Source organism: Schistocerca gregaria, unplaced genomic scaffold (genome assembly GCF_023897955.1).
Source record: "Schistocerca gregaria isolate iqSchGreg1 unplaced genomic scaffold, iqSchGreg1.2 ptg000333l, whole genome shotgun sequence".
NCBI classification, from domain to species: domain Eukaryota; kingdom Metazoa; phylum Arthropoda; class Insecta; order Orthoptera; family Acrididae; genus Schistocerca; species Schistocerca gregaria.
Window position 1 is genome coordinate 6585586 of NW_026061799.1, and position 25500 is coordinate 6611085.

A 25500-nucleotide genomic window follows, 5' to 3' on the forward strand; every position below is an offset into this window, starting at 1 on the left:
GTTCTGTAATCTGTGGACTAACTGAGTGTTGATGAAACACAGAAATTGCATCGGGATTGAATACAACAGTCACCATGCGCACTTTCTTCCACGGGAGTAATGTCTCAAACAGTCTATGATTTGATCGTTTCCTCGAAGACCAGTAGTAGCTTCCGAAGCACATCTGGAGGCATTCTGTAATCTGTGGACCTTCAAAGAGTTGATGAAACACAGAAATTGCATCGGGATTTAATACGATAGTCACCATGCGCACTTTCCTCCATTGGAGTAATGTCTCAAACAGTCTATGCCTTTATCGTTCCCTGGAAGACCAGTAGTTGTTTCCGATGCACATCTCGTGGCATTCTGTAAGCTATGGACTATCAGAGTAGTGTTGAAACACAGAAATTGCATCGGGATTGAATACAACAGTAACCATGCGCACTTTCCTCCACGGGAGTAATATCTCAAACAGTCTACTCTTTGACGTTCCCTGGAAAACCAGTAGTAGTTTCCGATGCACATCTCGAGGCATTCTGTAATCTGTGGACCATCAAAGTGATGATGAAACACAGAAATTGCATCGGGATTGAATACAACAGACACCATTCGCATTTTCCTCCATGGGAGTAATGTCTCAAACAGTCTACGATTTGATCGTTCCCTGGAAGACCAGTAGTAGTTTCCGATGCACATCTGGAGGCTTTCCGTCTTCTGTGGACTATCAGAGTGTTGATGAAACACAGAAATTGCATCGGGATTGAATACAACAGTCACCATGCGCACTTTCCTACATAGGAGTTATGTCTCAAACAGTCTACGCTTTGATCGTTCCCTGTAAGACCAGTAGTAGTTTCCGATGCACATCTGGTGGCATTCTGAAATGTGTGGACTATCAGAGTGTTGATGAAACACAGAAATTGCATCGGGATTGAATACAACAGACACCATTCTCATTTTCCTCCATGGGAGTAATGTCTCAAACAGTCTACGCTTTGATCGTTCCCTGGAAGACCAGTAGTAGTTTCCGATGCACATCTGGAGGCATTCTGTCATCTGTGGACTAGCTGAGTGTTGATAAAACACAGAAATTGAATCGGGAATGAATACAACAGTCACCATGCGCACTTTCTTCCACGGGAGTAATGTCTCAAACAGTCTATGCTTTGATCGTTTCCTCGAATACCAGTAGTAGTTTCCGAAGCACATCTGGAGGCATTCTGTAATCTGTGGACCTTCAAAGTGTTGATGAAACACAGAAATTGCATCGTGATTGAATACAACAGTGACCATGCGCATTTTCCTCCATGGGAGTAATGCCTCAAACAGTCTATGCTTTGATCGTTTTCTGGAAGACCAGTAGTAGTTTCCGATGCACATCTGGAGGCAAACTGTAATCTGTGGACTATCAGAGTGTTGATGAAACACAGAAATTGCATCGGGATTGAATACAACAGTCACCATGCGCATTTTCCCCCACGGGAGTAATGTCTCAAACAGTCTATGCTTTGATCGTTTCCACGAAGACCCGTAGTAGTTTCCGATGCATATCGGGAGGCATTCTGTAATCTGTGGACCTTCAAAGTGTTGATGAAACACAGAAATAGCATCGTGATTGAATACAACAGTCACCAAGCGCACTTTCCTCCATTGGAGTAATGTCTCAAACATTCCACGCTTCGATCGTTCCCTGTTAGACCAAAAGTAGTTAACGATGCACATCTGGAGGCATTCTGTAATCTGTGGACCATCAGAGTGTTGATGAAACACAGAAATTGCTTCGGGATTGAATACAACAGTCACCAAGCGCACTTTCCTCCATTGGAGTAATGTCTCACACAGTCTACGCTTTGATCGTGCCCTGGAAGACCAGTAGTGGTTTCCGATGCACATCTGGAGGCATTCTGCAATCTGTGGACTATCAGAGTATTAATGAAACACAGAAATCCCATCGGGATTGATTACAACAGTCACCATGCGCACTTTACTCCATGGGAGTAATGTCTCAAACAGAGTACGCTTTGATCGTTCCCTGGAAGACCAGTAGTAGTTTCAGATGCACATCTGGAGGCATTCTGTAATCTGTGGACTATCTGAGTGTTGACGAAACACAGAAATTCCTTCGGGAATGAATACAACAGTCACCATGCGCACTTTCCCCCATGGGAGTAATGTCTCAAACATTCCACGCTTTGATCGTTCCCTGTTAGACCAGTAGTAGTTTCCGATGCACATCTGGAGGCATTCTGTAATCTGTGGACTATCAGAGTGTTGATGAAACACAGATATTGCTTCGAGATTGAATACAACAGTCACCATGCGCACATTCCTCCATGGGAGTAATGTCTCAAACAGTCTACGCTTTGATCGGTCCCTGGAAGACCACTAGTGGTTTGCGATGCACATCTGGAGGCATTCTGTAATCTGTGGACTATCAGAGTATTAATGAAACACAGAAATTGCATCGGGATTGAATACAACAGTCACCATGCGCACTTTCCTGAATGGGAGTAATGTCTCAAACTGGTTACGCTTTGATCGTTCCCTGGAAGTCCAGTAGTAGTTTCCGATGCACATCTGGAGGCATTCTGTAATCTGTGGACTATCAGAATGTTGTTGAAACACAGATATTGCATCGGGATGTAATACAACAGTCACCATCCACACTTTCCTGCATGAGAGTAATGTCTCAAACAGTCTAAGCTTTGATCGTTCCCTGGAAGACCAGTAGTAGTTTCGTTTCACATATGGAGGCATTCTGTAATCTGTGGACTTTCAAAGTGTTGATGAAACACAGAAATTGCATCGGGATTGAATACAACAGTCACCATGCGCACTTTCTTCCACGGGAGTAATGTCTCAAACAGTCTATGATTTGATCGTTTCCTCGAAGACCAGTAGTAGTTTCCGAAGCACATCTGGAGGCATTCTGTAATCTGTGGACCTTCAAAGAGTTGATGAAACACAGAAATTGCATCGGGATTTAATACGACAGTCACCATGCGCACTTTCCTCCATTGGAGTAATGTCTCAAACAGTCTATGCCTTTATCGTTCCCTGGAAGACCAGTAGTTGTTTCCGATGCACATCTCGTGGCATTCTGTAAGCTGTGGTCTATCAGAGTAGTGTTGAAACACAGAAATTGCATCGGGATTGAATACAACAGTAACCATGCGCACTTTCCTCCACGGGAGTAATATCTCAAACAGTCTACTCTTTGACGTTCCCTGGAAAACCAGTAGTAGTTTCCGATGCACATCTCGAGGCATTCTGTAATCTGTGGACCATCAAAGTGATGATGAAACACAGAAATTGCATCGGGATTGAATACAACAGACACCATTCGCATTTTCCTCCATGGGAGTAATGTCTCAAACAGTCTACGATTTGATCGTTCCCTGGAAGACCAGTAGTAGTTTCCGATGCACATCTGGAGGCTTTCCGTCTTCTGTGGACTATCAGAGTGTTGATGAAACACAGAAATTGCATCGGGATTGAATACAACAGTCACCATGCGCACTTTCCTACATAGGAGTTATGTCTCAAACAGTCTACGCTTTGATCGTTCCCTGTAAGACCAGTAGTAGTTTCCGATGCACATCTGGTGGCATTCTGTAATTTGTGGACTATCAGAGTGTTGATGAAACACAGAAATTGCATCGGGATTGAATACAACAGACACCATTCTCATTTTCCTCCATGGGAGTAATGTCTCAAACAGTCTACGCTTTGATCGTTCCCTGGAAGACCAGTAGTAGTTTCCGATGCACATCTGGAGGCATTCTGTCATCTGTGGACTAGCTGAGTGTTGATAAAACACAGAAATTGAATCGGGAATGAATACAACAGTCACCATGCGCACTTTCTTCCACGGGAGTAATGTCTCAAACAGTCTATGCTTTGATCGTTTCCTCGAATACCAGTAGTAGTTTCCGAAGCACATCTGGAGGCATTCTGTAATCTGTGGACCTTCAAAGTGTTGATGAAACACAGAAATTGCATCGTGATTGAATACAACAGTGACCATGCGCATTTTCCTCCATGGGAGTAATGCCTCAAACAGTCTATGCTTTGATCGTTTTCTGGAAGACCAGTAGTAGTTTCCGATGCACATCTGGAGGCAAACTGTAATCTGTGGACTATCAGAGTGTTGATGAAACACAGAAATTGCATCGGGATTGAATACAACAGTCACCATGCGCATTTTCCCCCACGGGAGTAATGTCTCAAACAGTCTATGCTTTGATCGTTTCCACGAAGACCCGTAGTAGTTTCCGATGCATATCGGGAGGCATTCTGTAATCTGTGGACCTTCAAAGTGTTGATGAAACACAGAAATAGCATCGTGATTGAATACAACAGTCACCAAGCGCACTTTCCTCCATTGGAGTAATGTCTCAAACATTCCACGCTTCGATCGTTCCCTGTTAGACCAAAAGTAGTTAACGATGCACATCTGGAGGCATTCTGTAATCTGTGGACCATCAGAGTGTTGATGAAACACAGAAATTGCTTCGGGATTGAATACAACAGTCACCAAGCGCACTTTCCTCCATTGGAGTAATGTCTCACACAGTCTACGCTTTGATCGTGCCCTGGAAGACCAGTAGTGGTTTCCGATGCACATCTGGAGGCATTCTGCAATCTGTGGACTATCAGAGTATTAATGAAACACAGAAATCCCATCGGGATTGATTACAACAGTCACCATGCGCACTTTACTCCATGGGAGTAATGTCTCAAACAGAGTACGCTTTGATCGTTCCCTGGAAGACCAGTAGTAGTTTCAGATGCACATCTGGAGGCATTCTGTAATCTGTGGACTATCTGAGTGTTGACGAAACACAGAAATTCCTTCGGGAATGAATACAACAGTCACCATGCGCACTTTCCCCCATGGGAGTAATGTCTCAAACATTCCACGCTTTGATCGTTCCCTGTTAGACCAGTAGTAGTTTCCGATGCACATCTGGAGGCATTCTGTAATCTGTGGACTATCAGAGTGTTGATGAAACACAGATATTGCTTCGAGATTGAATACAACAGTCACCATGCGCACATTCCTCCATGGGAGTAATGTCTCAACAGTCTACGCTTTGATCGTTCCCATGAAGACCAGTAGTAGTTTCCGATGCACATCTGGAGGCATTCTGTTATCTGTTTACTATCAGAGTGTGGTTGAAACACAGAAATTGCCTCGGGATTGAATACAACAGTCACTATGCGGACTTTCCTCCATGGGAGTAATGTCTCAAACAGTCTACGCTTTGATCGTTCCTGGAAGAACAGTAGTAGTTTCCGATGCACATCTGGAGGCATTCTGTAATCTTTGGACTATCAGAGTGTTGATGAAACAGAGAAATTCCATCGGGATTGAATACAACAGTCACCATGCGCACTTTCCTACATAGCAGTAATGTCTCAAACAGTCTACGCTTTGTTCGTTCCCTGGAAGACCATTAGTAGCTTCCGATGCACATCTGGAAGCATACTGTAATCTGTGGACTATCAGAGTATTGATGAAACACCGAAATTGCATCGGAATTGAATTCAACAGTCATAATGCGCACTTTCCTCCATGGGAGTAATGTCTGAAACAGTTTACGCTTTGATCTCTCCCTGGAAGACCAGTTGTAGAATCCGATGCACATCTGGTTGCATTCTGTAATCTGTGGACTATCACAGTGTTGATGAACTCAGAAATTGCTCCGGGATTGAATACAACAGTCACCATGCGTACTTTCCTCCATGGGAGTAATGTCTCAAAGAGTCTACGCTTTGATCGTTCCCTGGAAGACCAGTAGTAGATTCCGATGCACATCTGGAGGCATTCTGTAATCTGTGGACTTTCAGAGTGTTGTTGAAACACAGAAATTGCATCGGGATTGAATACAACAGTCACCATGCGCACTTTCCTGAATGGGAGTAATGTCTCAAACAGTCTACGCTTTGATCTTTCTCTGGAAGACCAGTAGAAGATTCCGATCCACATCTGGAGGCATTCTCTAATCTGTGGACCTTCAAAGTGTTGATGAAACACATAAATTGCATCGGGATTTAATACGACAGTCACCATGCGCACATTCCTCCATGGGAGTAATGTCTGAAACAGTCTACGCTTTGATCGTTCCCTGGAAGACCAGTAGTAGATTCGGATGCACATCTGGAGGCATTCAGTAATCTGTGGACCTTCAAAGTGTTGATGAAACGCAGAAATTGCATCGGGATTGAATACAACAGGCACCATGCGTACATTTCTACATTGGAGTAATGTCACAAACTGTCATCGCATTGATCGTTCCCTCAAGACCAGTAGTAGTTTCCGATGCACATCTGGAGGCCTTCTGTAATCTGTGGACTATCCGAGTGCTAATGAAACACAGAAATTGCATCGGGATTGAATACAACAGTCACCATGACCACTTTCCTCCATGGGAGTAATGTCTCAAACAGTCTACGCTTTGATCGTTCCCTGGAAGACCAGTAGTAGTTTCCGATGCACATCTGGTGGCATTCTGTAATCTGTGGACTATCAGAGTGTTGTTGAAACACAGAAATTGCATAATGATGCAATACAACAGTCACCATCCGCACTTTCCTGCATGGGAGTAATGTCTCAAACAGTCTAAGCTTTGATCGTTGCCTGGAAGACCAGTAGTAGTTTCGATTCACATATGGAGGCATTCTGTAATCTGTGGACCTTCAAAGTGTTGATGAAACACAGAAATTGCATCGAGATTGAATACAACAGTCACCATGCGCGCTTTCCTCCTTGGGAGTAATGTCTCAAAGAGTCTACGCTTTGATCGTTCCCTGGAAGACCAGTAGTAGATTCCGATGCACATCTCGAGGCATTCTCTAATCTGTGGACCATCAAAGTGATGATGAAACACAGAAATTGCATCGGGATTGAATACAACAGTAACCATGCGCACTTTCCTCCATAAGAGTAACGTCTCAAACTGTCATCCATTTGATCGTTCCCTGAAGACCAGTAGTAGTTTCAAATGCACATCTGGTGGCATTCTGTAATTTGTGGTCTATCCGGGTGTTGATGAAGCACAGAAATTGCATCGGGATTGAATACAACAGTCACAATGCGCACTTTCCTCCACGGGAGTAATGTCTCAAACAGTCTGCGATTTGATCGTTCCCTGGAAGACCAGTAGTTATTTCCGATGCACATCTGGTATCATTCTGTTATCTGTGCACTATCAGAGTGTTGATGAAACACAGAAATTGCATCGGGATTGAATACAACAGTCACCATGCGCACTTTCCTTCACTGGAGTAATGTCTCAAACAGTCTACGCTTTGATCGTTCCCTGTAAGACCAGTAGTAGTTTCCGATGAACATCTGGGGGCATTCTGTAATCTGAGGACTATCAGAGTGTTGATGAAACACAGAGATTGCATCGGGATTGAATACAACAGTCACCATGCGCACTTTCTTCCACGGGAGTAATGTCTCAAACAGTCTATGCTTTGATCGTTTCCTCGAAGACCAGTAGTAGTTTCCGAAGCACATCTTGAGGCATTCTGTAATCTGTGGACCTTCAAAGTGTTGATGAAACACAGAAATTGCATCGTGATTGAATACAACAGTAACCATGCGCATTTTCCTCCATGGTAGTAATGCCTCAAACAGACTATGCTTTGATCGTTCCCTGGAAAACCAGTAGTAGTTTCCGATGCACATCTGGAGGCAATCTGTAATCTGTGGACTATCAGTGTGTTGATGAAACACAGAAATTGCATCGGGATTAAATACAACAGTCACCATGCGCATTTTCCCCCACGGGAGTAATGTCTCAAACAGTCTATGCTTTGATCGTTTCCACGAAGACCAGTAGTAGTTTCCGATGCACATCTGGAGGCATTCTGTAATCTGTTTACCATCAAAGTGTTGATCAAACACAGAAATTGCATCGCGATTGAATACAACAGTCACCAAGCGCACTTTCCTCCATTGGAGTAATGTCTCAAACAGTCTACGCTTTGATCGTTCCCTGTAAGACCACTAGTGGTTTCCGGATCACATCTGGAGGCATTCTGCAATCTGTGGACAATCAGAGTATTAATGAAACACAGAAATTGCATCGGGACTGAATACAACAGTCACCATGCGCACTTTACTCCATGGGAGTAATGTCTCAAACAGTTTACGCTTTGATCGTTCCCCGGAAGACCAGTAGTAGTTTCAGATGCACATCTGGGGGCATTCTGTGATCTGTGGACTATCAGAGTGTTGATGCAAAAAAGAAATTGCATCGGGATTGAATACAACAGTCACCATGCGCACATTCCTCAATGGGAGTAATGTCTCAAACGGTCTACGCTTTGATCGTTCCCTGGAAGACCAGTAGTTGTTTCCGATGCACATCTGGTAGCATTCTGTAAGCTGTGGACTATCAGAGTAATGTTGAAACAAAGAAATTGCATCGGGATTGAATACAACAGTAACCATGCGCACTTTCCTCCATGGGAGTAATATCTCAAACAGTCTACTCTTTGAACGTTCCCTGGAATACCAGTAGTAGTTTCCGATACACATCTCGAGGCATTCTGTAATCTGTGGACCTTCAAAGTGTTGATGAAACACAGAAATTGCATCGGGATTGAATACAACAGTATCCATGCGCACTTTCCTCCATAAGAGTAACGTCTCAAACTGTCATCGAGTTGATCGTTCCCTGAAGACCAGTAGTAGTTTCCGATGCACATCTGGAGGCATTCTGTAATTTGTGTTCTATCCGGGTGTTGATGAAACACAGAATTTGCATCGGGGTTGAATACAACAGTCACCATTCGCATTTTCCTCCATGGGAGTAATGTCTCAAACAGTCTACGCTTTGATCGTTCACTGGAAGACCAGTAGTAGTTTCCGTTGCTCATCTGGAGGCATTCTGTAATCTGTGGACTAACTGAGTGTTGATGAAACGCAGAATTTGCATCGGGATTGAATACAACAGTCACCATGCGCATTTTCCTCCATGGGAGTAATGCCTCAAACAGACTACGCTTTGATCGTTCCCAGGAAGACCAGTAGTAGTTTCCGATGCACATCTGGAGGCATTCTGTAATCTGTTGACTATCAGAGTGTTGTTGAAACACAGAAATTGCATCGCGATTTAATACAACAGTCAGCAAGCGTACTTTCCTCCATGGGAGTAATGACTCAAACAGTCTACGCTTTGATCGTTCCCAGGAAGACCAGAGGAAGTTTCCGATGCACATCTGGTGGCATTCTGTAATCTGTGGACTATCAGAGTGTTGATGAAACACAGAATTTGCATCGGGATTAAATACAACAGTCACCATCCGCACTTTCCTCCATGGGAGAAATGTCTGAAACAGTCTACGCTTTGATCGTTCCCTGGAAGACCAGTAGTAGTTTCCGATGCACATCTGGAGGCATTCTGTAATCTGTGGACTATCAGTGTGTTGATGAAACACAGAAATTGCATCGGGATTGAATACAACAGTCACCATGCGCACTTTCCTCCACGGGAGTAATGTCTCAAACAGTCTGTACTTTGATCGTTCCCTGGAAGTCCAGTAGTTATTTCCGATGCACATCTGTTATCATTCTGTAATCTGTGCACTATCAGAGTGTTGATGACACACAGAAATTGCATCGGGATTGAATACAACAGTCACCATGCGCACTTTCCTCCATGGGAGTAATGTCTCAAACAGTCAATGCTTTGATCGTTTCCTCGAAGACCAGTAGTAGTTTCCGATGCACATCTGGAGGCATTCTGTAATCTGTGGACCTTCAAAGTGTTGATGAAACACAGAAATTGCATCGGGATTTAATACGACAGTCTCCATGTGCACTTTCCTCCATGGGAGTAATGTCTCAAACAGTCTACGCTTTGATCGTTCCCTGGAAGACCAGTAGTAGTTTCCGATGCACATCTGGAGGCATTATGTAATCTGTGGACTATCAGAGTGTTAATGAAACACATAAATTGCATCGGGATTGAATACAACAGTCACCATGCGCACTTTCTTCCACGGGAGTAATGTCTCAAACAGTCAATGCTTTGATCTTTTCCTCGAAGACCAGTAGTAGTTTCCGATGCACATCTGGAGGCATTCTGTAATCTGTGGACCTTCAATGTGTTGATGAAACACAGAAATTGCATCGTGATTGAATACAACAGTAACCATGCGCATTTTCCTCCATTGGAGTAATGTCTCAAACAGTGTACGTCTAGATCGTTCCCTGGAAGACCAGTAGTAGTTTCCGATGCACATCTGGGGGCATTCTGTAATCTGTGGACTATCAGAGTGTTGTTGAAACACAGAAATTGCATCGGGATTGAATACAACAGTCACCATGCGCACTTTCCTGAATGGGCGTAATGTCTCCAACAGTCTACGCTTTCATCTTTCCCTGGAAGACCAGTAGAAGATTCCGAGGCACATCTGGAGGCATTCTCTAATCTGTGGACCTTCAAAGTGTTGATGAAACACAGAAATTGCATCGGGATTTAATACGACAGTCACCATGTGCACTTTCCTCCATTGGAGTAATGTCTCAAACAGTGTACGTCTTGATCGTTCCCTGGAAGACCAGTAGTTGTTTCCGATGCACATCTGGTGGCATTCTGTAAGCTGTGGACTTTCAGAGTAGTGTTGAAACAAAGGAATTGCATCGGGATTGAATACAACAGTCACCATCCGCACTTTCCTCCATGTTAGTAATGTCTGTAACATTCCACGCTTTGATCGTTCCCTGGAAGACCAGTAGTAGTTTCCGATGCACATCTGGAGGCATTCTGTAATCTGTGGACTATCAGAGTGTTGATGAACACAGAAATTGTATCGGGATTGAATACAACAGTCACCATGCGGTCTTTCCTCCACGGGAGTAATGTCTCAAACAGTCTGTGTTTGATCGTTCCCTGGAAGACCAGTAGTTATTTCCGATGCACATCTGGTATCATTCTGTTATCTGTGCACTATCAGAGTGTTGATGAAACACAGAAATTGCATCGGGATTGAATACAACAGTCACCATGCGCACTTTCCTCCACTGGAGTAATGTCTCAAACACTGTACGCTTTGATCGTTCCCTGTAAGACCAGTAGTAGTTTCCGATGCACATCTGGTGGCATTCTGCAATTTGTGGACTATCAGAGTGTTGATGAAACACAGAAATTGCATCGGGATTGAATACAACAGTCATCATTCGCATTTTCCTCCATGGGAGTAATGTCTCAAACAGTCTACGCTTTGATCGTTCCCTGGAAGACCAGTAATAGTTTTCGATGCACATCTGGAGGCATTCTGTAATCTGTGGACTAGCTGAGTGTTGATGAAACACAGAAATTGCATCGGGATTGAATACAACAGTCACCATGCGCACTTTATCCACGGGAGTAATGTCTCAAACAGTCTATGCTTTGATCGTTTCCTCGAAGACCAGTAGTAGTTTCCGATGCACATCTGGAGGCATTCTGTAATCTGTGGACCTTCAAAGTGTTGATGAAACACAGAAATTGCATCGTGATTGAATACAACAGTCACCATGCGCATTTTCCTCCATTGGAGTAATGCCTCAAACAGTCTATGATTTGATCGTTCCCAGGAAGACCAGTATTAGTTTCCGATGCACATCTGGAGGCAATCTGTAATCTGTGGACTATCCGAGTGTTGATGAAACACAGAATTTGCATCGGGATTAAATACAACAGTCACCATCCGCACTTTCCTCCATGGGAGAAACGTCTGAAACAGTCTACGCTTTGATCGTTCCCTGGAAGACCAGTAGTAGTTTCCGATGCACATCTGGAGGCATTCTGTAATCTGTGGACTATCAGAGTGTTGATGAAACACAGAAATTGCATCGGGATTGAATACAACAGTCACCATGCGCACTTTCCTCCACGGGAGTAATGTCTCAAACAGTCTGTGCTTTGATCGTTCCCTGGAAGTCCAGTAGTTATTTCCGATGCACATCTGTTATCATTCTGTAATCTGTGCACTATCAGAGTGTTGATGACACACAGGAATTGCATCGGGATTGAATACAACAGTCACCATGCGCACTTTCCTCCATGGGAGAAATGTCTCAAACTGTTTACGCTTTGATCGTTCCCTGGAAGACCAGTAGCAGTTTCCGATGCACATCTGGAGGCATTCTGTGATCTGTGGACTATCAGAGTGTTGATGAAACAAAGAAATTGCATCGGTATTGAATACAAGAGTCACAATGCGCACTTTCCTCCATGGGAGTAATGTCTCAAACAGTCTACGCTTTGATCGTTCCCTGGAAGACCAGTAGTAGTTTCCGATGCACATCTGGAGGCATTATGTAATCTGTGGACTATCAGAGTGTTAATGAAACACATTAATTGCATCGGGATTTAATACGACAGTCACCATGTGCACTTTCCTCCATTGGAGTAATGTCTCAAACAGTGTACGTCTTGATCGTTCCCTGGAAGACCAGTAGTTGTTTCCGATGCACATCTGGTGGCATTCTGTAAGCTGTGGACTTTCAGAGTAGTGTTGAAACAAAGGAATTGCATCGGGATTGAATACAACAGTCACCATCCGCACTTTCCTCCATGGGAGTAATGTCTGAAACATTCCACGCTTTGATCGTTCCCTGGAAGACCAGTAGTAGTTTCCGATGCACATCTGGAGGCATTCTGTAATCTGTGGACTATCAGAGTGTTGATGAACACAGAAATTGTATCGGGATTGAATACAACAGTCACCATGCGGTCTTTCCTCCACGGGAGTAATGTCTCAAACAGTCTGTGTTTGATCGTTCCCTGGAAGACCAGTAGTTATTTCCGATGCACATCTGGTATCATTCTGTTATCTGTGCACTATCAGAGTGTTGATGAAACACAGAAATTGCATCGGGATTGAATACAACAGTCACCATGCGCACTTTCCTCCACTGGAGTAATGTCTCAAACACTCTACGCTTTGATCGTTCCCTGTAAGACCAGTAGTAGTTTCCGATGCACATCTGGTGGCATTCTGCAATTTGTGGACTATCAGAGTGTTGATGAAACACAGAAATTGCATCGGGATTGAATACAACAGTCATCATTCGCATTTTCCTCAATGGGAGTAATGTCTCAAACAGTCTACGCTTTGATCGTTCCCTGGAAGACCAGTAATAGTTTCCGATGCACATCTGGAGGCATTCTGTAATCTGTGGACTAGCTGAGTGTTGATGAAACACAGAAATTGCATCGGGATTGAATACAACAGTCACCATGCGCACTTTATCCACGGGAGTAATGTCTCAAACAGTCTATGCTTTGATCGTTTCCTCGAAGACCAGTAGTAGTTTCCGATGCACATCTGGAGGCATTCTGTAATCTGTGGACCTTCAAAGTGTTGATGAAACACAGAAATTGCATCGTGATAGACTACAACAGTCACCATGCGCATTTTCCTCCATTGGAGTAATGCCTCAAACAGTCCATGCTTTGATCGTTCCCAGGAAGACCAGTATTAGTTTCCGATGCACATCTGGAGGCAATCTGTAATCTGTGGACTATCAGAGTGTTGATGAAATACAGCAATTGCATCGGGATTGAATACAACAGTCACCATGCGCATTTTCCCCCACGGGAGTAATGTCTCAAACAGTCTATGCTTTGATCGTTTCCTCGAAGACCGGTAGTAGTTCGCGATGCACATCTGGAGGAATTCTGTAATCTGTGGACCTTCAAAGTGTTGATGAAACACAGATATTGCAACGTGATTTAATACAACAGTAACCATGCGCGTTTTCCACCATGGGAGTATTGCCTCAAACAGTCTATGCTTTGATCATTCCCAGGAAGACCAGTAGTAGCTTCCGATGCACATCTGGAGGCAATCTGTAATCTGTGGACTATCGGAGTGTTGATGAAACACAGAAATTGCATCGGGATTGAATACAACAGTCACCATGCGCACTTTCCCCCATGGGAGTAATGTCTCAAACATTCCACGCTTCGATCATTCCCTGTTAGACCAGTAGTTGTTCCGATGCACATCTGGAGGCATTCTGTAATCTGTGGACTATCAGAATGTTGATGAAACACAGAAATTGCTTCGGGATTGAATACAACGGTCACCTTGCGCACTTTCCTCCATTGGAGTAATGTCTTAAACAGTCTACCCTTTGATCGTTCCCTGGAAGACCGCTAGTGGTTTCCGATGCACATCTGGAGGCATTCTGTAATCTGTGGACTATCAGAGTATTAATGAAACACAGAAATCTCATCGGGATTGAATACAACAGTCACCATGCGCACTTTCCTCCATGGGAGTAATGTCTCAAACAGTTTACGCTTTGATCGATCCCTGGAAGACCAGTAGTAGTTTCCGATGCACATCTGGAGGCATTCGGTGATCTGTGGACTATCAGAGTGTTGATGAAACAAAGAAATTGCATCGGTATTGAATACAACAGTCACAATGCGCACTTTCGTCCATGGGAGTAATGTCTCAAAAAGTCTATACGCTTTGATCGTTCCCTGGAAGACCAGTAGTAGTTTCCGATGCACATCTGGAGGCATTCTGTAATATGTGGACTATCAGTGTGTTGATGAAACACAGAAATTACATCGGGATTGAATACAACAATCACCATGCGCACTTTCCTTCACTGGAGTAATGTCTCAAACAGTCTACGCTTTGATCGTTCCATGGAAGACCTGTAGTAGTTTCCGATGAACATCTGGTAAGCATTCTGTAATCTGTGGACTATCAGAGTGTTGATGAAACACAGAAATTGCATCGTGATTGAATACAACAGTCACCATGCGCACTTTCCTCCATGGGAGTAATATCTCAAACAGTTTACGCTTTGATCGTTCCCTGGAATACCAGTAGTAGTTTCCGATGCACATCTGGAGGCATTCTGTAATCTGTGGACTATGAGAGTGTTGATGAACACAGAAATTGCATCGGGATTGAATACAACAGTTACCATGCGCACTTTCCCCAATGGGAGTAATGCCTCAAACAGTCTACGCTTGATCGTTCCCTGGAGGACCAGTAGTAGTTTCCGATGCACATCTGGAGGCATTCTGTAATCTGTGCACTATCAGAGTGTTGTTGAAACACTGAAATTGTTTCGGGATTGAATACAACAGTCACCATGCGCACTTTCATCCATGGTAGTAATGTCTCAAAAAGTCTACCCTTTGATCGTTCCCTGGAGACCAGTAGTAGTTTCCAATGCACATCTGGAGGCATTCTATAATCTGTGGACTATCAGAGTATTGATGAAACACCGAAATTGCATCGGGATTGAATTCAACAGCCACCATGCGCACATTCCTGAATGGGAGTAATGTCTCAAACAGTCTACGCTTTGATCGCTCCCTGGAAGACCTTTAGTAGTTTCCGATGCACATCTGGAGGCATTCTGTAATCTGTGGACTATCAGAGTGTTGTTGAAACACTTTAATTGCATCGGGATTGAATACAACAGTCACCATGCGCACTTTCCTCCATGCTAGTAATGTCTCAAAGAGTCTACGCTTTGATCGTTCCCTGGAAGACCAGTAGTAGATTCCGATGCACATCTGGAGGCACTCTGTAGTCTGTGGGCCTTCAAAGTGTTGATGAAACGCAGAAATTGCATAGGGATTGAATACAACAGTCACCATGCGGACTTTCCTCCATGGGAGTAATGTCTCAAACTGTCATCGCTTTGATCGTTCCCTCAAGACCAGTAGTAGTTTCCGATGCACATCTGGAGGCATTCTTTAATCTGTGGACTATCCGAGTCCTAATGAAACACAGAAATTGCAGCGGGATTGAATAAAACAGTCACCATGACCACTTTCCACCATGCGAGTAATGTCTCAAACAGTCTACGCTTTGATCGTTTCCTGGATTGCCAATAGTAGTTTCCGATGGACATCTGGAGGCATTCTGTAATCTGTTTACTATCAGAGTGTTGTTGAAACACAGAAATTGCATCGGGATTGAATACAAGAGTCACCATGCGCACTTTCCTCCATGGGAGTAATGTCTCAACAGTCTACGCTTTGATCGTTCCCTGGAAGACCAGTAGTTGTTTCCGATGCGACATGTGGAGGAATTCTGTAATCTGTGGACTATCAGGGTGTTGATGAAACACAGAAATTGCATCGGGATTGAATACAACAGTCACCATCCGCACTTTCCTCCATGGGAGTAATGTCTCAAACAGTCTACGCTTTGATCGTACCCTGGAAGACCAGTAGTAGTTTTCGATGCACATCTGGAGGTATACTGTAACCTGTGGTCTATCCGGTTGTTGATAAAAGACAGAAATTGCATCGCGATTGAATCCAACAGTCACCATGCGCCCTTTCCTCCATGGGAGTAATGTCTCAAACAGTCTAAGCTTTGATCGTTCCCTGGAAGACCAGTAGTAATTTCGATTCATATCTGGAGGCATTCGGTAAACTGTGGTTCTTCAAAGTGTTGATGACACACAGAAATTGCATCGGGATTGAATACAACAGTCACCATGCGCACTTTTCGCCATGGGAGTAATGTCTCCAACAGTCTACGCTTTGATCGTTCCCTGGAAGACCAGTAGTAGTTTCCGATGCACATCTGGAGGCATTCTGTAATCTGTTTACTATCAGAGTGTTTTTGAAACACAGAAATTGTATCGGGATTGAATACAACAGTCACCATGCGCACTTTCCTCCATGGGAGTGATGTCTCAAACAGTCTACGCTTTGATCGTTCCCTGGAAGACCAGTAGTAGTTTCCGATGCACATCTGAAGGCATTCTGTAATCTTTGAACCTTCAAAGTGTTGATGAAACACAGAAATTGCATCGGGATTTAATACAACAGGCACAATGCGTACATTTCTCCATTTCAGTAATGTCTCAAAGTGTCATCGCATTGATCGTTCCCTCAAGACCAGTAGTAGTTTCCGATGCACATCTGGAGGCATTCTGTAATCTGTGGACTATCCGAGTGCTAATGAAACACAGAAATTGCATCGGGATTGAATACAACAGTCACCATGACCACTTTCCTCCATGGGAGTTATGTCTCAAACATCCTACGCTTTGATCGTTCCCTGGAAGACAAGTAGTAGTTTCCGATGCACGTCTGGAGGCATTCTGTAATCTGTGGACTATCAGAGTGTTGATGAAACACAGAAATTGCATCGGGATTGAATACAACAGTCATCATGCGGACTTTCCTCCATGGGAGTAACGTCTCAAACAGTCTACGCTTTGATCGTTGCCTGGAAGACCAGTAGTAGTTTCCGATGCACATCTGGTGGCATTCTGTAATCTGTGGACTATCAGAGTGTTGATGACACACAGAAATTGCATCGGGATTGAATACACCAGTCATCATGCGGACTTTCCTCCATGGGAGTAACGTCTCAAACAGTCTGTGCTTTGATCGTTCCATGGAAGTCCAGTAGTTATTTCCGATGCACATCTGTTATCATTCTGTAATCTGTGGACTATCAGTGTGTTGATGAAACACAGAAATTGCATCGGGATTGAATACAACAGTCACCATGCGCACTTTCCTCCATGGGAGTAATGTCTCAAACTGTTTACGCTTTGATCGTTCCCTGGAAGACCAGTAGCAGTTTCCGATGCACATCTGGAGGCATTCTGTGATCTGTGGACTATCAGAGTGTTGATGAAACAAAGAAATTGCATCGGTATTGAATACAAGTGTCACAATGCGCACTTTCCTCCATGGGAGTAATGTCTCAAACAGTCTACGCTTTGATCGTTCCCTGGAAGACCAGTAGTAGTTTCCGATGCACATCTGGAGGCATTATGTAATCTGTGGACTATCAGAGTGTTAATGAAACACATAAATTGCATCGGGATTGAATACAACAGTCACCATGCGCACTTTCCTGAATGGGAGTAATGTCTCAAACAGTCTACGCTTTCATCTTTCCCTGGAAGACCAGTAGAAGATTCCGATGCACATCTGGAGGCATTCTCTAATCTGTGGACCTTCAAAGTGTTGATGAAACACAGAAATTGCATCGGGATTTAATACGACAGTCACCATGTGCACTTTCCTCCATTGGAGTAATGTCTCAAACAGTGTACGTCTTGATCGTTCCCTGGAAGACCAGTAGTTGTTTCCGATGCACATCTGGTGGCATTCTGTAAGCTGTGGACTTTCAGAGTAGTGTTGAAACAAAGGAATTGCATCGGGATTGAATACAACAGTCACCATCCGCACTTTCCTCCATGGGAGTAATGTCTGAAACATTCCACGCTTTGATCGTTCCCTGGAAGAACAGTAGTAGTTTCCGATGCACATCTGGAGGCATTCTGTAATCTGTGGACTATCAGAGTGTTGATGAACACAGAAATTGTATCGGGATTGAATACAACAGTCACCATGCGGTCTTTCCTCCACGGGAGTAATGTCTCAAACAGTCTGTGTTTGATCGTTCCCTGGAAGACCAGTAGTTATTTCCGATGCACATCTGGTATCATTCTGTTATCTGTGCACTATCAGAGTGTTGATGAAACACAGAAATTGCATCGGGATTGAATACAACAGTCACCATGCGCACTTTCCTCCACTGGAGTAATGTCTCAAACACTCTACGCTTTGATCGTTCCCTGTAAGACCAGTAGTAGTTTCCGATGCACATCTGGTGGCATTCTGCAATTTGTGGACTATCAGAGTGTTGATGAAACACAGAAATTGCATCGGGATTGAATACAACAGTCATCATTCGCATTTTCTCAATGGGAGTAATGTCTCAAACAGTCTACGCTTTGATCGTTCCCTGGAAGACCAGTAATAGTTTCCGATGCACATCTGGAGGCATTCTGTAATCTGTGGACTAGCTGAGTGTTGATGAAACACAGAAATTGCATCGGGATTGAATACAACAGTCACCATGCGCACTTTATCCACGGGAGTAATGTCTCAAACAGTCTATGCTTTGATCGTTTCCTCGAAGACCAGTAGTAGTTTCCGATGCACATCTGGAGGCATTCTGTAATCTGTGGACCTTCAAAGTGTTGATGAAACACAGAAATTGCATCGTGATTGAATACAACAGTCACCATGCGCATTTTCCTCCATTGGAGTAATGCCTCAAACAGTCTATGCTTTGATCGTTCCCAGGAAGACCAGTATTAGTTTCCGATGCACATCTGGAGGCAATCTGTAATCTGTGGACTATCAGAGTGTTGATGAAATACAGCAATTGCATCGGGATTGAATACAACAGTCACCATGCGCATTTTCCCCCACGGGAGTAATGTCTCAAACAGTCTATGCTTTGATCGTTTCCTCGAAGACCAGTAGTAGTTCGCGATGCACATCTGGAGGAATTCTGTAATCTGTGGACCTTCAAAGTGTTGATGAAACACAGATATTGAAACGTGATTTAATACAACAGTAACCATGCGCGTTTTCCACCATGGGAGTATTGCCTCAAACAGACTATGCTTTGATCATTCCCAGGAAGACCAGTAGTAGCTTCCGATGCACATCTGGAGGCAATCTGTAATCTGTGGACTATCGGAGTGTTGATGAAACACAGAAATTGCATCGGGATTGAATACAACGGTCACCTTGCGCACTTTCCTCCATTGGAGTAATGTCTTAAACAGTCTACCCTTTGATCGTTCCCTGGAAGACCGCTAGTGGTTTCCGATGCACATCTGGAGGCATTCTGTAATCTGTGGACTATCAGAGTATTAATGAAACACAGAAATCTCATCGGGATTGAATACAACAGTCACCATGCGCACTTTCCTCCATGGGAGTAATGTCTCAAACAGTTTACGCTTTGATCGATCCCTGGAAGACCAGTAGTAGTTTCCGATGCACATCTGGAGGCATTCGGTGATCTGTGGACTATCAGAGTGTTGATGAAACAAAGAAATTGCATCGGTATTGAATACAACAGTCACAATGCGCACTTTCGTCCATGGGAGTAATGTCTCAAACAGTCTATACGCTTTGATCGTTCCCTGGAAGACCAGTAGTAGTTTCCGATGCACATCTGGAGGCATTCTGTAATATGTGGACTATCAGTGTGTTGATGAAACACAGAAATTACATCGGGATTGAATACAACAATCACCATGCGCACTTTCCTTCACTGGAGTAATGTCTCAAACAGTCTACGCTTTGATCGTTCCATGGAAGACCTGTAGTAGTTTCCGATGAACATCTGGTAAGCATTCTGTAATCTGTGGACTATCAGAGTGTTGATGAAACACAGAAATTGCATCGTGATTGAATACAACAGTCACCATGCGCACTTTCCTCCATGGGAGTAATATCTCAAACAGTTTACGCTTTGATCGTTCCCTGGAATACCAGTAGTAGTTTCCGATGCACATCTGGAGGCATTCTGTAATCTGTGGACTATGAGAGTGTTGATGAACACAGAAATTGCATCGGGATTGAATACAACAGTTACCATGCGCACTTTCCCCAATGGGAGTAATGCCTCAAACAGTCTACGCTTGATCGTTCCCTGGAGGACCAGTAGTAGTTTCCGATGCACATCTGGAGGCATTCTGTAATCTGTGCACTATCAGAGTGTTGTTGAAACACTGAAATTGTTTCGGGATTGAATACAACAGTCACCATGCGCACTTTCATCCATGGGAGTAATGTCTCAAAAAGTCTACACTTTGATCGTTCCCTGGAGACCAGTAGTAGTTTCCAATGCACATCTGGAGGCATTCTTTAATCTGTGGACTATCCGAGTCCTAATGAAACACAGAAATTGCAGCGGGATTGAATAAAACAGTCACCATGACCACTTTCCACCATGCGAGTAATGTCTCAAACAGTCTACGCTTTGATCGTTTCCTGGATTGCCAATAGTAGTTTCCGATGGACATCTGGAGGCATTCTGTAATCTGTTTACTATCAGAGTGTTGTTGAAACACAGAAATTGCATCGGGATTGAATACAAGAGTCACCATGCGCACTTTCCTCCATGGGAGTAATGTCTCAACAGTCTACGCTTTGATCGTTCCCTGGAAGACCAGTAGTTGTTTCCGATGCGACATGTGGAGGAATTCTGTAATCTGTGGACTATCAGAGTGTTGATGAAACACAGAAATTGCATCGGGATTGAATACAACAGTCACCATCCGCACTTTTCGCCATGGGAGTAATGTCTCAAACAGTCTACGCTTTGATCGTTCCCTGGAAGACCAGTAGTAGTTTTCGATGCACATCTGGAGGTATACTGTAACCTGTGGTCTATCCGGTTGTTGATAAAAGACAGAAATTGCATCGGGATTGAATCCAACAGTCACCATGCGCACTTTCCTCCATGGGAGTAATGTCTCAAACAGTCTACGCTTTGATCGTTCCCTGGAAGACCAGTAGTAATTTCGATTCATATCTGGAGGCATTCGGTAAACTGTGGTTCTTCAAAGTGTTGATGACACACAGAAATTGCATCGGGATTGAATACAACAGTCACCATGCGCACTTTTCGCCATGGGAGTAATGTCTCAAACAGTCTACGCTTTGATCGTTCCCTGGAAGACCAGTAGTAGTTTCCGATGCACATCTGGAGGCATTCTGTAATCTGTTTACTATCAGTGTGTTTTTGAAACACAGAAATTGTATCGGGATTGAATACAACAGTCACCATGCGCACTTTCCTCCATGGGAGTGATGTCTCAAACAGTCTACGCTTTGATCGTTCCCTGGAAGACCAGTAGTAGTTTCCGATGCACATCTGAAGGCATTCTGTAATCTTTGAACCTTCAAAGTGTTGATGAAACACAGAAATTGCATCGGGATTTAATACAACAGGCACAATGCGTACATTTCTCCATTTCAGTAATGTCTCAAAGTGTCATCGCATTGATCGTTCCCTCAAGACCAGTAGTAGTTTCCGATGCACATCTGGAGGCATTCTGTAATCTGTGGACTATCCGAGTGCTAATGAAACACAGAAATTGCATCGGGATTGAATACAACAGTCACCATGACCACTTTCCTCCATGGGAGTTATGTCTCAAACATCCTACGCTTTGATCGTTCCCTGGAAGACAAGTAGTAGTTTCCGATGCACGTCTGGAGTCATTCTGTAATCTGTGGACTATCAGAGTGTTGATGAAACACAGAAATTGCATCGGGATTGAATACAACAGTCATCATGCGGACTTTCCTCCATGGGAGTAACGTCTCAAACAGTCTACGCTTTGATCGTTGCCTGGAAGACCAGTAGTAGTTTCCGATGCACATCTGGTGGCATTCTGTAATCTGTGGACTATCAGAGTGTTGTTGAAACACAGAAATTGCATCGGGATTGAATATAACAGTCACCATCCGCACTTTACTCCATGGGAGTAATGTCTCAAACCGTCTACGTTTTGATCGTTCGCTGGAAGACCTGTAGTAGTTTCGATTCACATATGGAGGCATTCTGTAATCTGTGGACATTCAAAGTGTTGATGAAACACAGAAATTGCATCGGGATTGAATACAACAGTCACCATGCGCACTTTCCTCCTTGGGAGTAATGTCTCGAAGAGTCTACACTTTGATCGTTCGCTGGAAGGCCAGTAGTAGATTCCGATGCACATCTGGAGGCATTCTGTAATCTGTGGACTATCAGAGTGCTAATGAAACACAGAAATTGCATCGGGATTGAATACAACATCACCATGACCACTTTCCTAAATGGGAGTAATGTCTCAAACAGTCTAAGCTTTGATCGTTCCTTGGAAGACCAGTAGTAGTTTACGATGCACATCTGGAGGCCTTCTGTAAACTGTGGACTATGAGAGTGTTGATGAACACAGAAGTTGCATTGGGGTTGAATACAACAGTTACCATGCGCTCTTTCCCCAATGGGGGTAATGCCTCAAACAGTCTACGCTTTGATCGCTCCCTGGAAGACCAGTAGTAGTTTCCGATGCACATCAGGAGGCATTCTGTGATCTGTGGACCTTCATAGTATTGATGAAACGCAGAAGTTGCATCGGGATTCAATACAACAGGCACCATGCGTACATTTCTTCATTGGTGTAATGTCTCAAACTGTCATCGCATTAATCGCTCCCTCAAGACCTGTAGTGGTTTCCGATGCACATCTGGAGGCATTCTGTAATCTGTGGACTATCCGAGTGCTAATGAAACACAGAAATTGCATCGGGATTGAATACAACATCACCATGACCACTTTCCTAAATGGGAGTAATGTCTCAAACAGTCTAAGCTTTGATCGTTCCTTGGAAGACCAGTAGTAGTTTACGATGCACATCTGGAGGCCTTCTGTAAACTGTGGACTATGAGAGTGTTGATGAACACAGAAGTTGCATTGGGGTTGAATACAACAGTTACCATGCGCTCTTTCCCCAATGGGGGTAATGCCTCAAACAGTCTACGCTTTGATCGCTCCCTGGAAGACCAGTAGTAGTTTCCGATGCACATCTGGAGGCATTCTGTAATCTGAGGACTATCAGAGTGTTGATGAAACACAGAAATTGCATCGGGATTGAATACAACAGTCACCATGCGCACTTTCCTCTGTGGGAGTAATGTCTCAACAGTCTACGCTTTGATCGTTCCCTGGAAGACCAGTAGTACTTTCCGATGCACATCTGGAGGCATTCTGTTATCTGTTTACTATCAGAGTGTTTTTGAATCACAGAAATTGCCTCGGGATTGAATACAACACTCACCATTCGGACTTTTCTCCATGGGAGTAAAGTTTCAAACAGTCTACGCTTTCATCGTTCCCTGGAAGACCAGTAGTAGTCTCCGATGCACATCTGGAGCCATTCTGCATTCTGTAATCTGTGGACTATCAGAGTGTCGTTGAAACACTTTAATTGCATCGGGATTGAGTACAACAGACACCATGCGCACTTTCCTCAATAGGAGTAATGTCTCAAACAGTCTACGCTTTGATCGTTCCCTGGAAGACCATTTGTAGATTCCGATGCACATCTGGATGCCTTCTGTAATCTGTGGACCTTCAAAGTATTGATGAAACGCAGAAATTGCATCGGGATTGAATACAACATCACCATGACCACTTTCCTCCATGGGAGTAATGTCTCAAACAGTCTAAGCTTTGATCGTCCCTTGGAAGACCAGTATTAGTTTCCGATGCACATCTGGAGGCATTCTGTAATCTGTTCACTATCAGAGTATTGTTGAAACACAGAAATTGCATCGGGATTGAATACAACAGTCATCATGCCGACTTTCCTCCATGGGAGTAACGTCTCAAACAGTCTACACTTTGATCGTTCGCTGGAAGGCCAGTAGTAGATTCCGATGCACATCTGGAGGCATTCTGTAATCTGTGGACTATCAGAGTGTTGTTGAAACACAGAAATTGCATCGGGATTGAATACAACAGTCACCATCCGCACTTTACTCCATGGGAGTAATGTCTTAAACAGTCTACGCTTTGATCGTTCCCTGGAAGACCAGTAGTACTTTCGATTCACATATGGAGGCATTCTGTAATCTGTGGACCTTCAAAGTGTTGATGAAACACAGAAATTGCATCGGGATTGAATACAACAGTTACTATGCGCACTTTACTCCATGGGAGTAATGTCTGAAACAGTTTACGCTTTGATCTCTCCCTGGAAGACCAGTAGTAGAATCCGATGCACATCTGGTTGCATTCTGTAATCTGTGGACTATCAGAGTGTTGATGAACTCAGAAATTGCTCCGGGGCTGAATACAACAGTCACCATGAGCACTTTCCTCCATGGGAGTAATGTCTCAAACAGTCTACGCTTTGATCGTTCCCTGGAAGACCAGTAGTAGTTTCCGAAGCACATCTGGAGACATTCTGTAATCTGTGGACTATCAGAGTGTCGTTGAAACACTTTAATTGCATCGGGATTGAATACAACTGACACCATGAGCACTTTCCTCCATGGGAGTAATGTCTCAAACAGTCTACGCTTTGATCGTTCCCTGGAAGACCAGTTGTTGATTCCGATGCACATCTGGAGGCATTCTGTAATCTGTGGATCTTCAAAGTATTGATGAAACGCAGAAATTGCATCGGGATTCAATACAACAGGCACCATGCGTACATGTCTACATTGGAGTAATGTCTCAAACTGTCATTGCATTGATCGCTCCCTCAAGACCAGTAGTGGTTTCCGATGTACATCTGGAGGCATTCTGCAATCTGTGGACTATCCGAGTGCTAATGAAACACAGAAATTGCATCGGGATTGAATACAACATCACCATGACCACTTTCCTCCATGGGAGTAATGTCTCAAACGGTCTAAGCTTTGATCGTTCCTTGGAAGACCAGCAGTAGTTTCCGATGCACATCTGGAGGCATTCTGCAATCTGTTCACTATTAGAGTGTTGTTGAAACACAGAAATTGCATCGGGATTGAATACAACAGTCATCATGCGGACATTCCTCCATGGGAGTAACGTCTCAAACAGTCTACGCTTTGATCGTTCCCTGGAAGACCAGTAGTAGCTTCCGATGCACATCTGGTGGCATTCTGTAATGTGTGCACTATCAGAGTGTTGTTGAAACACAGAAATTGCATT